This window comes from Pleurodeles waltl, chromosome 11 (genome assembly GCF_031143425.1).
Source record: "Pleurodeles waltl isolate 20211129_DDA chromosome 11, aPleWal1.hap1.20221129, whole genome shotgun sequence".
NCBI classification, from domain to species: domain Eukaryota; kingdom Metazoa; phylum Chordata; class Amphibia; order Caudata; family Salamandridae; genus Pleurodeles; species Pleurodeles waltl.
The window spans coordinates 665,590,249-665,604,606 of NC_090450.1; positions in this window are offsets into that span (position 1 = coordinate 665,590,249).

Sequence of the window (14,358 nt, forward strand, 5' to 3'; positions counted from 1 at the left end):
CACTGCCCACAGGTCCCTGCTGTTGTTGGGGTGGTGGGTTATCCTGGGTTCCCTGTAGTGGTGGACACACAGCTGATTGAAGTGTCCTGGGGACGGAGGTATGGGCCCGCTGGGTGGGTGCTGTGCTGGTGTTACCAGAGGGTGGAAGGTCTTTGGTGGCCTGTGACTGGGTGTGGGGAACCGACTGTCCTGAGGCCCACGATGGTCCGGGCTGGTCATCTGGATCCAGTTGAACAGAGCTGCTGTCATCACTGTGGGCCTCTTCTGTGGGTGGGGTGGAGATGTCTGGACCCTCCTGTCTGGTGACGTTGGGTAGTGGTCCTGCAGGGGTGTAAAAGCATGATTATTGCATCTGTGTGTGTCATGGTGGGCAATGGGTGGGTGAGCGTGTACCCCAGTGCTAGCATTCCTGTGTGGAGGCTTGCGTGATGATGGCTGAGGGGGGTGTTATGGGTATGTGCAGTGGGCATGCTTTTGTGATGGGTGTCCATGCTTTGTTGTGTCATGCAGGGCTTGGTGTTGGGATGGGTGGTTTCTGTTATTAGTATATTTGTGAGGAGTTGGAGTGATAGGGGAGGGGGCGAGGCTGGGGTTCTGTGATAGCATGCAGGTAGGGTAAGGGATATGATAGTTAAGATTTGACTTACCAGAGTCCATTCCTCCACCGACTCCTGCGAGGCCCTCAGGATGCAGAATAGTCAATACCTGCTCCTCCCATGTTGTTAGTTGTGTGGGAGGAGGTGGGGGTCTTGAGACCATGGAACGCACCTTCCCCCGTAGGTCGTTCCACCTCTTCCTGATGTCATCCCGATTTCTTGGGTGCTGTCCCACTGCGTTGACCCTGTCGACTATTCTTCGCCATAGCTCCATCTTCTTAGCTATGGAGGTGTGCTGCACCAGTGATCCAAATAGCTGTGGCTCTACCCGGACAATTTCTTCCACCATCACCCTGAGCTCCTCCTCCAAGAACTTGGGGTATCTTTGCCGTGCCATGGGGTGGTGTAGGTCATGTGTGGGGTAGTGTATGTGGTGATAAGTGTGGTGATATGTAGTGGTGTGTGGTGTTTTGTGCGTAGAAGTAGTGTGGGTGATGGTGTTGAGTGCCTGTGGCTGCTAGTTTGTGAATGGTGGTGTTTCTCTCTGGCCTTCTTTCTGAATGTTTGGTCGTAGGGGTTTGTGGGTGATGTGGGTGTTTGTTTTATATTGTATTGGGTGTGTAGGAGTGGTGTGTGTATGTGTATCAGGTGTGTGTATTTCGAATTGTCCAATGTGGCTGTGTTTTGTAAGAGTGTGTGTATTTTGAGCGCGGCGGTGTGGACTGCCAATGGAATTCCCGCGGTTGAAAGACTGCCGCGTGGATTCGTGGGTCGTGATAGCATGGGCGTATTTCTGTTGGCGTGACGGTGAAGGTTTTGTTTTCGCCAGTTTATCACTGACCTTTGGTGTGGCGGACTTGTGTGGGTGTCTGAATTTTGTCGGATTTCGGGATGTGGGTCGTAATAGCTGTGGCGGAATTCCACGGCCGCGGTGGTGTGTTGGCGGTCTTCTGCATGGCGGTAAGCGGCTTTTACCGCCAATGTTGTAATGACCCCCTAGGTCTAGCCACACAAGTGGGGTATCATTTTTATCAGGAAACGTGGGGGAGTTCTTGGTGGAAGAAAGTTTGTGACTCTCCACAGATTCTAGAGCTTTCTGTCACAGAAATGTGAGGAAAATGTGTTGTTTTAGTCAAAATTTGAAATTTGCAAATGATTTTGGTAAGAAAATGTGGTGACAGCCATGCAAGTCAGCCCACCCTGGATACCCCTACATGTCTAGTTTTCGAAAATGTACAGATTGGCTAGGTTTCTCTAGGTGCTGGTTGAGTTAGATTCTAAAATCTGCTACACACATTGGAATATGTGTTCAGTGAAAACATGTGATGAGTCCTTGTGGTGTTTTGGGCCATTTCGTGTTGCAGGCACTAGATCTACCCACACAATTGAAATAAAAATTTTATCGGAAGGCTTGTAGGAGCATAGAATAGTAGAAAATGTGTTATTACCATTTGGATTTTGCTGCATTTGTGTCTTACAAATGTAAGCCAGCATATAAGATTACATTTTGAAAATTACCCAATGCATCATACGCAAGTAGGTACTCATAAGTTCAGAGATGTAGAAATAATCACTGCTCCTAAACTGCATATTTTCTGCCCTTTTCAGAAATATATGTTTCCTTGATACCTATTTTTCACTCTGTCTATTTCGTTCTAAGACGTGATCTATACTAGGTACTCAAAGAAAACTATTGTACAGTGCAGCTCAGTTATTGGCTCGGAGTACATTGGGTTCTTGAAGAACTTGCAAACCCTATATATCCCTACTACAAGAAGCATCTACCGGATGTAATGTTATATTGCTTTTGTAAAATGATGATTGTGATCAAAAGTTGCAGGTGAAAATATTGTCACAAATACCCTTTTTTTCTTACTAATTTTTAATATTTCTTTATTTCTACAGTTATTTTCCTTGGGAAAACCTCGAGGGATATACACATCTAACCCCTTGATGAATCTGAAATGTCTTCTTTTCAGAAATCTATATCTTTTCTAGTTCACTCATGAGTTTCACAAACTGGAAGTAGTTTGAGAGCACATAAAAATAAGGAAATGGGCTACCTCTGAAAAATGCCAATGCTGTGGTACAAAATTACGTTTTTTGATTCAGCTCTGCATGTTCCTGAAAGCTGGGAAGATAGTGAATTTAGTACTGCAAACTGTCTGTGGATGTCATTTTTAGGAAAAAATGATCACTTTTATCTTGAGCATTTCATTTTCATTTTTGCTATATTTTGCCAATGTTCTCAGTTCCCTCCAGGGGTATCCCCAAACCCTGGGAGCTTTACAATCACAAGTATGTTGGATAAAAAGGACACAGATTTAGTGTGGATAACTTATCTGGTAAAAGGTTATGGAGCCCTGAGCACAAACTACCCCCAAAGAGCCGAAAAGGGCTCAGCACTGGGAAGGGGAGGGGGATGGAGAGCGAAGCCCAGCAGCTAAGGGGTTAGAAATAAATTATCATGGAAACATAAACAATAAAACATATTATTAAAATTAATTATAATGAGCAATAAATATTACATTTGTTTAAATCATACATTAACAATAGAAAAATAAATTAATGAAAAACAACAACAAATAATAAAAGTACTTTGGAATAATTTTTAAAATGTAAACAAAAAAATCAACAACTTAAAATATTCTGATACAAAATCAGACTTGAAGGGATAACATCAACTATTCCATCACCTTCTACCTACCCGCCAGACCTCTTCGCTCCGCTCAACAGGCACTAACCACCATACCCCCCATATGAAAGACCTCAGCTGCAGGAAGATCCTTTGCCTACCTCATGGAAAAGAACTGTAACACCTCGCCTATTCACCCCAGGCAGTCACCATCATTAGCTCAATTCAGGAAGGACCTTAAGACCTGGCTCCTCGACTAAAGCACAGAGGACCAAGCCACTCCCCGCCACCCAGCACCTTGAGACCCTTACAGGTGAGTAGTGCGCTCTGCAAATTCTGATTGATTGATTGATTGACTCCCACTTTGCAACAGTAGGGAAAGTGTTGAACGTTCCTGGGGTTAGAGTTACTTTTCACACTCCAAGATATGCAATAGTAGAAAAGGGTTGTACTTTGAAGAGATTTAGATTTTCTTTTCCCATTCTGACATAAGCAACAGCAGGGAAGGTGCTGTACTTTTGAAGTATCATATTTACTATTTCCTCTCCAACCTGAGCAAAAGCAGGCAACATGTTAGACTTTGAGATTGTCTTGTTTACTATTCTCCTCAAACATAAGCAATAGTAGTGAAAGTGTTGGGATTGGAAAAGGTCATATTTGATGTTCCCACTTCAACCGAAGCATCAGTAGGGTACGTGTTGGACTTTGGAGGAGTCAGATTTACTATTCCCTATTCAACCTGGGCAACACTAGAGAAAGAGTTAGATTCTGGAGTGGCAACTTCACTATTCACACTCCAGCATAAACAAAAGTAGGAAAAGTGCTGTACTGTGGATCTGTTAGATTTACTACTCCCACTCTCAGCAACAGTAGGGAAAGTGCTGGATTTAAGAGAGGTCAGATTTATTATTACCATTCCACCTTGAACAGCAGTATGGAAACTATTGGACTTTGGAAGGGTAAGATTTTCTACTCCCACTCCAATCTTAGCAACAGTAGGAACAGTGTGGAACTTTTGAGGGGTCAGATTCACTGGTCATTAAAATAAAATGATTCATAAATGTATATTAAAAAATTAGGTCTATTATAAATTTTAAAAAATGATCTTAAAATTCTTCTTATATAATTATCCTAAAAATTCAACAATATTTAAAACATAAAATTAGTAATAGAAAAAATAATGGGACAGATAATTTAAAAATATAATAAAACAACAGAATAAGTTATTTAAAAATGTGGACATAAAATAATTAATATCCATATTATCAAAAACAATTAAAAAAAAATGAAAAGCTCTTCATATTAACAAATAATAAAATATATTAGCATATTGTTAAAAGTATCTATTAAAAACCTAATTTTTTTTTATTAATACATGTTCTTATGAACAACTAAAAGGTATTAAAAATACCATATTTATTTAAACATGTATATTTATATTTGAAAAACTTCCCATCCCATTCCCCTACAAACCCAACCAGCCAAAACAAATTGACATAAAAAAAGACTTCAGAAGGCATTACCAAATCAACCAAAAAACAAAATACAACTAAAAATAATTATACAAACATAATATTAAAATAATAACCTACACCATAAAAACGAAAACCAAACTAATGTAACTAATTAAAAATTCATATTAGGCAAAAACCTTGTAAAAAGGATATAAAAGACCATAAAAACAATGGAATTACTTTATATATTCTGCCTCACAATATTTTTGACATGATGTGTGTGTCTCATGATATTTTAGAAGCAATGAGTTGCCTGAGTACCTGGGTGACCAGACCACCTTTAATAACTGAATGACAATAAGCAGCAGTATCTCGGTTACTGCATATCCTTTCTTGCCAAGTGTACCAACTTAGTTTCAGGTATTGTGTCCTAATAACTGTATAATTTACATTATCAAGCTCTGTACATCATACAATGAGATAGGTTTCCAACTATAATTCATGTTTATATGGTGGATTTTTGCCAGAAGCTTGTATTTATACATCTAAAGCTCATATACATTAAAGAAAATGCACTAAAATGGTACGGTGGCAAATCTGTAGAAGCATGGTAACTATTCAATAATATTCAGATTTAGAAATTTAGAGGTTGGAGTTAGAAATCCATATACATACTTGTAAATTTTAATATTGCTCCATCCACTGAGAGGGGAACATTTTTCCCAATATTCCCATTAGAGATTAGAAGGTTGGTATTGATATATCTGTTTCATGTAAGCTAGTTTTCTACATGATAGTGCTCTGCAGAAGTTGATACTTCCGCCTTTTTGGAATGGTCCATCCTCATGTGCATGTTTAAGGTGACATCCAGCTAACATCTGTTTCAGCCCAAACAAGTTGACTAAAGAAGGTAAAATAAATTATTCAAAAGAACCACAATGAGATCTTGAAAATTCATAGAATGCTTATCAAATAGGAAAACCTCTACAAGACTGCCATTTTCACCTGAAACCTTCCATATTCCTCCCTTAACCAATATTAGACACCTCACAACATAATGGTCCTCATTACGAGTTTGGCGGTCTGACAGCAAGATTGCTGTGGTGGCGACAGCCATGTTGGCAGTCATGCAGACCGCTGTATTGCGATTCACACAGCCAGGACTCCCAAAATCCAGCCAAAATCCCAACACTGCCAGGACTTAGGAGGGCGGTAAAAAGGTGGTTCCACCACCAGCAAAAATCTTGCGAACCAATCACGACCCACAGATCACAATAGTGGTTCTATCATGGCAGAAAACCAATGACGGTGCAAACTGAGACAGTCTGCAGTCACCACTGTAAAACACTACAACACATTAGCAGTTTGACTTCCACATACCTGACACACCTACATACTGCACTATAAATCACACCCCTTCACACACCACAATCTTTTTCAACCAGAATGCCAAACACAGAGGACAGACCAACATTTAAAAATACAGTACAGCAAAATAGGTACCCCTCCACATTTCAAATACTACTCATCCTACACCGGCACATCATACACATTACACAAACGTTATCCACACATCAGACACTACCCGTCACCCACTTACAACACAGCACCCACACCCCATTAACCATTTTTTTACCTTTTTGTGTTGTCCACCACTACAATGTCACCACAAAACATCCCTGCTTCAAAGACGATGAGATGAGGGTCTTGGTGGATGAAATCATCAGAGTAGAACCACACCTATTTGAAGCTCAAGTCTAACAAACCTCTATTGCCAGGAAATTTGAGATGTGGCAAAGAATAGTCGACAGGGTGAATTCTCTATGCACACGAAAGGGAGAACATTAGGAAGAGGTGGAACAACCTCAGGGGAAGGTAAATTCCATAGCTGCCAGGCACCAGCTGGCAATCTTCGAAACTGGTGGTGGGCCCCCACCTCCTCCCCCAATGTTCACATCATGGGAGGAGAAGGTCTTGAACATCCTCCATCCTGAGGGCCTGAAAGGAATACCTGGGGTAGTGGAGTCGGGTAAGTCACAACACTCAAAATGTCACCTTAAAGTTCTGTCTTGCATGCTCACTGATCACCTTTTCACAGCCAACACACTCACCACCCCTGTGTCAAACTGTCCAAATACCCCTCCCTGGTATTCAACATGTAAAGTAAACTCACCTGAGAGATGTACTGTGTATGTGAATGACATGGGGATGGCAGGTACTGACAGCACTACAACTTCCAGCAGGCACTGTTCTAGCATTAAGAAAACCAGAACAGTGTACCATGATGAAAAGATCCTTGCATGTCAACTACACAATCGACTACACCCACCTAAAATGATCCCCAGTTGTACAGTCAAGGCCAATGATAACAATGCAATGGGGATCTGCCAATAAAATACAACCAACACACAGCTTCAGCTGTATCCTCTGCTAAAATAGCCCATTTAACCTCCCATCACTCATTGAAATATACTGACCTGGTGGTCATACACAAATCTGTAGTCTGCTGTATTAGGTGTAACCTGATAAATGTGGGCAGGTAGAATGGTCACTCTTAAGCTGATGGACAGGTCAGTTTCCACTTCACATCATGCAGCTGCCGGTGACGCAATACTGAACTACTGCTAACTGGGAGGTAACATAAACAATATAAAGCTACATGCAGATAAGATATGTGTCTATCAACAGCCATCCAACTGTCAAGCCAATCTGACATCCTGTAGCAAGGTGTCTGAAATAGGAAATGTCTCTATCCCATATAGCTGTACCACAGACTAAAAGGCAGGTGTCACTGTCATATAAGAGGATCGAGCAAAGCCTTTTTGTACATGGCTTAAAGAATATCTCCCTGTCAAAGTTTGATATCACATGTTGCATTACAATCTGTGAGTGTCTGTTCCACTTATTCAACAGGTCATCTACCCATTGTGACCATGGAGAGCACACCTGAGACTGACACTTCCCCACTGAATGAAGCCCTCAGTGAGGAGAACACACCTTGATGTAAGAACATTGAGGACACCTCTGGCCCATCTGGGACACCTGGTCAGTTTACAGATCCCAAGCAACCAGTCGCCCCCAAACCTGTGTTCCAAGGACAATTACAACCATCATGCACCCCCCATTACAGGTACTGGAGTCATCACTAGAAAACCCCGACAATGAAAGACCTGGCACCAGTGGGAGTGGGAAAACTGAGGAATGGGCACATGCACATGGGAGTGAGGTGTGTGGAAGGGATGGTGTGGGCCAGTGGATAGAGGCTCCTAGTGATACAACTGGCCAGGACACCATCTCCCAAGTACTGGGAGCCTACCAACAGTCCCAAGGCATGATGGCCAGGTACTTGCCATGATAGGGGAGATCAAGTAGCTGCCCAGGGACAACCACCAGGAATTCATGCAAAAGTGGGAGGCTCACAATGCCAACATGGGCTCCCAAAGAGACATTACTACCATCCTGAGTAGGTTATGTCCACAACAGTAGACCCCTTGCATTGGCAATTTAACATCAGCCCCTGCTACATCTACGCCAGCCAATATAATGAAGGCTCTGCAAGGGGAAGGACATGCCTCCAACAACCCAGCCTCTGTAGCTGAAGAACCCCCTGCAAATGTGGACATCCACCAAAACATCCAGGAGGAGCAGATGCCAAGACTTTAACCACTGCCAGGAAGTGATCTTCTATTCATTAGTTCCCCTTATGTGTCACAGATAAACCCTGTGTACTATCCAATTTCCCTTGGTATAAGGACACTGGAATTGATATTCCAAATGTTGTAGAAGCTACCCTGATGATTTCATCCACAATGACTGAACCCTTCACTGTTTACACTGTATGATTTGATTCCAATGCTATTATTTCCCTGTCCATTTGTTAATAAACACAACTAAATCACATATCAAGTATAGACTCATTATTCATCTATCTATGGTGAACAGTTAACTCTCAATGTATTTGCTTACATATGATTAAGACCAATGTACCGATTCTGTTGAGTCCCATCTCACATGTACTGTAGATCATGGCTTAGCTCAATGTACAATGATACAAATGGACACATTTCCCTTCCCATTTATTGAACCTTCCTGCACATAGGTTGACAAAATGCCAGAGATCACACACTGCAGTGCAGCTACACAATTCAATGCTTCAGCATTGGTGTGAAAAACAAGCAACCCACAGACTAAAGAAGCTAGGGACATATCAGTCTTTGTCCATCCAAGTGGGCAAACAGAATGCTTCAATGTGTCTTCAGCTAATACCATATCCCATATTACAAATAGAGGTCAATACAAATGTCCCCAATCATGGAACCTTTCACTTACCGTGGGCGGGGACATGTAGGCATGCTACTCACCTATGTCAGTCTTGACACATAGGCACAGTGCCCTACAATGAGGAAACACAGTGACAACTACATAGCAGTGAAATAGTGCCATTGTCAGACCAATGAGAAGGTTGAGGTTATGGATTGCACAGGATAAACTGTGTTAGAGACACAACCTCACACACATGATACCAATGGACCCAGGTAACATGGCAGACTGGTCTATTGTGTGGAACAGAACACAACCATCCCACTGCCCTGCAAGTCTGGGCATGGAGCTCAGACACCACTAGAATGACACTATACAGTACTTCTATCCATGTTCACATTACATGTCAGACCTGCAAATCCCACTTGCCTGTGTCACAATTCTGAATTGACCACATGAGGATGTAATCTGAAAACAAAAATTTTTTATACAAAAGGTTTGGGAAGGTAACAGTAATTGAGACATGTCCCAAATACAATGGTAGCACTGATTGTGCAGTGTAACAAATGAAAAAAGGAGATAATCACAATAGTCACAACTCCATGTACAAATTTTGCATGCACACTTGAGAAATGTCCTGCTAAGCAACTGATGAGCTGTCTGTTGGTCATACAAAGACCCTTCTCAGACATATATGAGCCCCCTAATAACCCACTGAGTCTAGTTTTTTAAATGGACATCACATACCTGCAGTCAGATGACGTACTGATTTATGAGTTCTCCCCAGTTGTCTCTACAATCATCTTCATCACTGTCATCCTCATTTGGCAATTCTGCATTCTCAACCGCTGGAACTGCTGGCTTTCCCTCATCTGGTATATATGGTATCTGACGTCTCAAGGCAAGGTTGTGGACCATTCAGCAGGCAACAATGATTTTACACACTTTGGCAGGTGATTAGAGGAGGGCCCCACCAGACTTATCAATGCATTGAAATCTAGCCTTTAGGAGCCCAAATGTCTGCTCAACTACACGCCTTGTCCTTCCGTGGGCATCATTGGAGCGAACTTCCCATTGCGTGGTTGGGTGCCTCGCTGATGTCAACAACCAGGGACGGTTTGGGTAGCCAGAATCCCCTGAAAGGAATTGTTAAATGTCAGCAAGCATCAATCTTGGACATCCTTACTTTTGGCAGCAGACATAAGATGCCTGCACACATCACATATATGATTTATCAACCAGTCAGACCCTCTCTGTGTACTGTTGTGTCATCATCAGTGGGATATTGTTGTTCTGCATGATGAAGGGATCATGAACTGATCCAGGGTACTTTGAACATACTTGGGAAATGTAGAGACCCGCCAAACAGACTTCTTGGACATTATTGAAGTGGAAGTTTTTAGTTTTTCGATACACCTGTTCAATGCCTTTTGGGGAATCCAATGCTACATGGGTACCATCAATGGCTCCCACCACATGTGGGATGTGTGGCAAAGCATAAAAATCAGCCTTCACATAGGCCAAATCTTGACATATTGGAAATTCGATGTGGCTGTCCAGGTGTTTCAACAGTGCTGAGAGGACATCCTTCAAGACCAAACTGAAGATAAGCTATGACATCCCTGCAATTAGGGCCATCGTATTTTGAAAGGATTTTGAAAGGATCCTGCGGCCAGAAAGTGCAGCACTGGCATTACTTGTACAGAGGGTGGAATACTATTGGGATGACGTATGGCAGGCATCAGATCTGGCTCCAACTGAGGACAGAGATCCATGACTGTCAGCCTATCCTGGCAGTAGATCTGGATGACCTGTTGAGCCTCCATGGTCTCTGTTAGTGGACCGTACACTGGAGGTTGTCTGTCCCTTCTTACTCCAGGGTAACAGAGGAAGGTATATAAAAAGTATGTCTATCAGTCATTATGTTCATTGTAAGTATGAAAATACATATGTCACACATAATGCTTTGACTTGCCATCTCCAAAAGATTATACAGGGTACTTAGGACATAACGAGGGATACAATGGCTTCTTGGTGCAATGCCATCCCTTTACATCAATTATGACTTGGAAGAGGATACGCATGTCACTGAAAGTCTCTGTGACAATGATGTTTACCAAGTTTCAAATATAATGGGCACAACTGCCATCTATCCAATTGCCAGGAGCGTGCAGAGTATGCAACTAATGATACATTACTCACATATCATCAATATTTACAGCAAATCTGTGAATTTTGATTTTAATACATGGTTGCTCGAAGCTAGCACTGAAAAGATTGGCGCTTAAAGTTTGTGACCTTATGATGCAACTTCAAATAAACTTTTTCCGACCATCTAAGGACCTTAAAATGACAGCTGCCTGACCTACTGTACTGGACATGAGGAAATGACCTGTGTCGGCCAGCAGAAATTGTCATGGTGGTAGGCCCATACTACTGCAGTGGACATTGCTATTGGAACACGTTGCTGCCTTTGGTGGTTTTGGGCCAATGGGGATGTCCACTGGCTGTGATGGTCTCTTACGTGGCAGACGTGACTGGCATTTCATGCTTCAACTCTTACTTGACTCCTGACGCTGCTGCCAGCCAGACCTACAAAACCTGAGCTGCTGTGTACTGCCTCTGGGAGCAATCATTGCATGTCATACAGGTGATAGGGCACCTGCCTTCTCACCAGAGGAGCTGGAGAACCTGGTGGAGGAGGTCTTACCCCTGTTTGGACAGCGCTATGGTGCACCAGAGGAGCAGATAAGTGAACTGTGTGCACAAATATGTCATTAGCACAACTATAGTATGTCATACAAAGCAAAGGGTAATGGGCAATGTTACTGATTGTGTCCGAAAGGTCTGTAGGGTGCCAAATTTGTGATAGAATGGGATGAGTTCCTGGTCATGTACTTATGTCTGGCAACAGATATTCAGTCCTTAGACTTTGTTTAGAGTATCTGATGTATGTTCCCTGAGCCACTGTGTGACTGTTGCTCAAAGTTAGTGGAGTTGGTATACCAGACTCCTCCTGAAATACCATATTTGTATATGTGTTTGGTGTCTGGTCTTATGTGATAACATGAAAGCTCAAGCTGGAGATGCATGTTGTCTGCCTGTGTCCTACTCACATATGGGCTGACTGCATATGCTCATCTATCAGTGGAGGGGATGTTCAAGAAAGACTGTGTTTGGCTAGTTGTACTAAATAGTTAGTATCCCTGCCTGTTTTATAATGGGACATGTGGACATGGCACTCTTTTTTTTGCAATGCCATCCATGGAGGTCAACGCCTATCAGAAGAGGGGGATCTGGTTTGCCATCGCCAAATAAAGTACGGCCCCTGGGGGTTCACAGCCAGCGGAGCACCCACTGTTGCAAGAGGTGGGAGACCCTGAGACGTTGGGCCCGGAAGACCGCAGAGGCCCAGCTGGAGATGTCCTCCAATGAGGACGGGGTGCCCATCGGACCCCACTAAATGCCCACATTTTGACAGTGGCCGACCTTGAGTTGGATAGGCTTTTGAAGGCAGCACAGCAGCCACAAAGGGGGTAAGTACCTACCTAACTAATGTTTGTCCCTTTACCAGGTGATTGAGTTAGGGATTAGTATGTCAGCTCAGACAATGTGGTAAGTGCAAAGTGTCATAGATGTCCTGTGTACACATTGATGTACTGTAGCCTTGTATAGCACTCAAGTGTGCACATATCTATGTATTTGAAGGGATGTGACTCTCCTATGTAGTCCCCTCAGTTCAATTTCATGTTATAGAACACATACAACTGTGTCATATGTGTACCATAATACTGCATTTCCTACAGTGGCGATTTTACACACCCACCAACAGGTCAATTATCCCTATGGCATGGTGGTAAGTTGTGTTAGTCCTTGATTTCTGTCCCCTGCAATGTATGCAACATAGAGTCATCAAGTCATCTCTGGTTTTCTAAAGCTTTCTGTTAAGTGACTGAAGCATGTGAGGCAGTGATGTCCACCTGACATGTCACATGATATACAAGGATTACTTCTTCACATCTGTTGCTAGTTAATCCCCCTTGGTAAGTGAGTGATGTACATAGACATATATGAAGTCTCATCTAAGTAGACAACATGCATGTTGGATACCAGTGAGGTGTTTCAACCTTTCTATGGGCACACATACATTGGTATCAAAGGCTAGGAATGGCAATACCTTGCTAAAGTTCAGTTATTGGAAAGTTTTGTCCTTTGGTATACCGTACTAGGCATGATTCATAGGCAAAGATAGCCTATTCACAGTTACATTCCTTTTAGATATGTGTCAACATTATGTATTGTTTCACAGGTTAAATAATGAATCAACATAGGACATAGTGATGTCAACTTGATATTGTTGTTCAGAATGTGGTAATTGAGTTCTGGCTGTTTGTAAAGCTAATGTTGGCAATGACACCTATGTGGTGCAGGTTTGGTAGTTCACATACACATGTGAGTTGTATTTGGAGTGTATCTAGGCTTGTGTTTTGCATCATAATAGTAGGTGTACCTGTCATGTTAGTGACACATGTGATTTAGCTCTAACAATCATCCACAGACAGATGTAAGGCTTGCCATGTCTAATATGTGTATTGATATTTCCACTCAGTCATTGGCCTATTGATGGCCTGACGGCATACTTAGGCAGCTCTGATTGTCACCTTTCTGCACAGTAGAGTTGTCCACATGTAAGATAAAGCTTTTTTGACATCTTGTGGCTGTGTGTGGTACCTACTTCATAGTCTGTAGTGACATGATGTTGGCACTTAACTGGTGCTAGCTGGTGGTGTTGGTAGGCAGGATGTAAGCAGACTTGTGTTAACTGTGTGATGGAAGTGCTATCCTGTGAATGTGATGACCATACATGACTTGCTGTTTTTCAGCATCTGCACCAGCAGGTGAAGGAGATGGGGTACAGCCAAGTGGGGAAGCTACTGGCCTCGGGAGATCACCAACATCAAGGGACACAGTGGCCTGGAGGGTGAGGGGAATGTCATAGGGGAGACTGGATCGACTATATCTTCTTCAGAATCTTCATCCATCGGCTATTCCTTAGTGGTGGAGGACCCATTTGGGATGACCCCAGTACCATCTCTGTCTGCCACACCCCATTCTATCACTGCCCTCTTTGTAGCTTTCCACTCAGTTGACCATGCCCACCCACCCAAGAGGGTGGGCATCGCCTTAGCTGCAGGCACCTCTGCCCCAGCCCCTGCTATTCCTGCTGACCTAAGTGAGGAGGCTATTGACCACCTGAGGTCAATCTCTGTGGGTCAGTCGACTATCATGAATGCCATCCGGGGACTGCCAATCCAAATCCCACAGAGCAATGCATTCCTGCAGGGCATTCACGGTGCAATGGCTGGCCTACAGATATCTTTTCAGGCGCTGGCCTCCACAACGATTGCAGCCA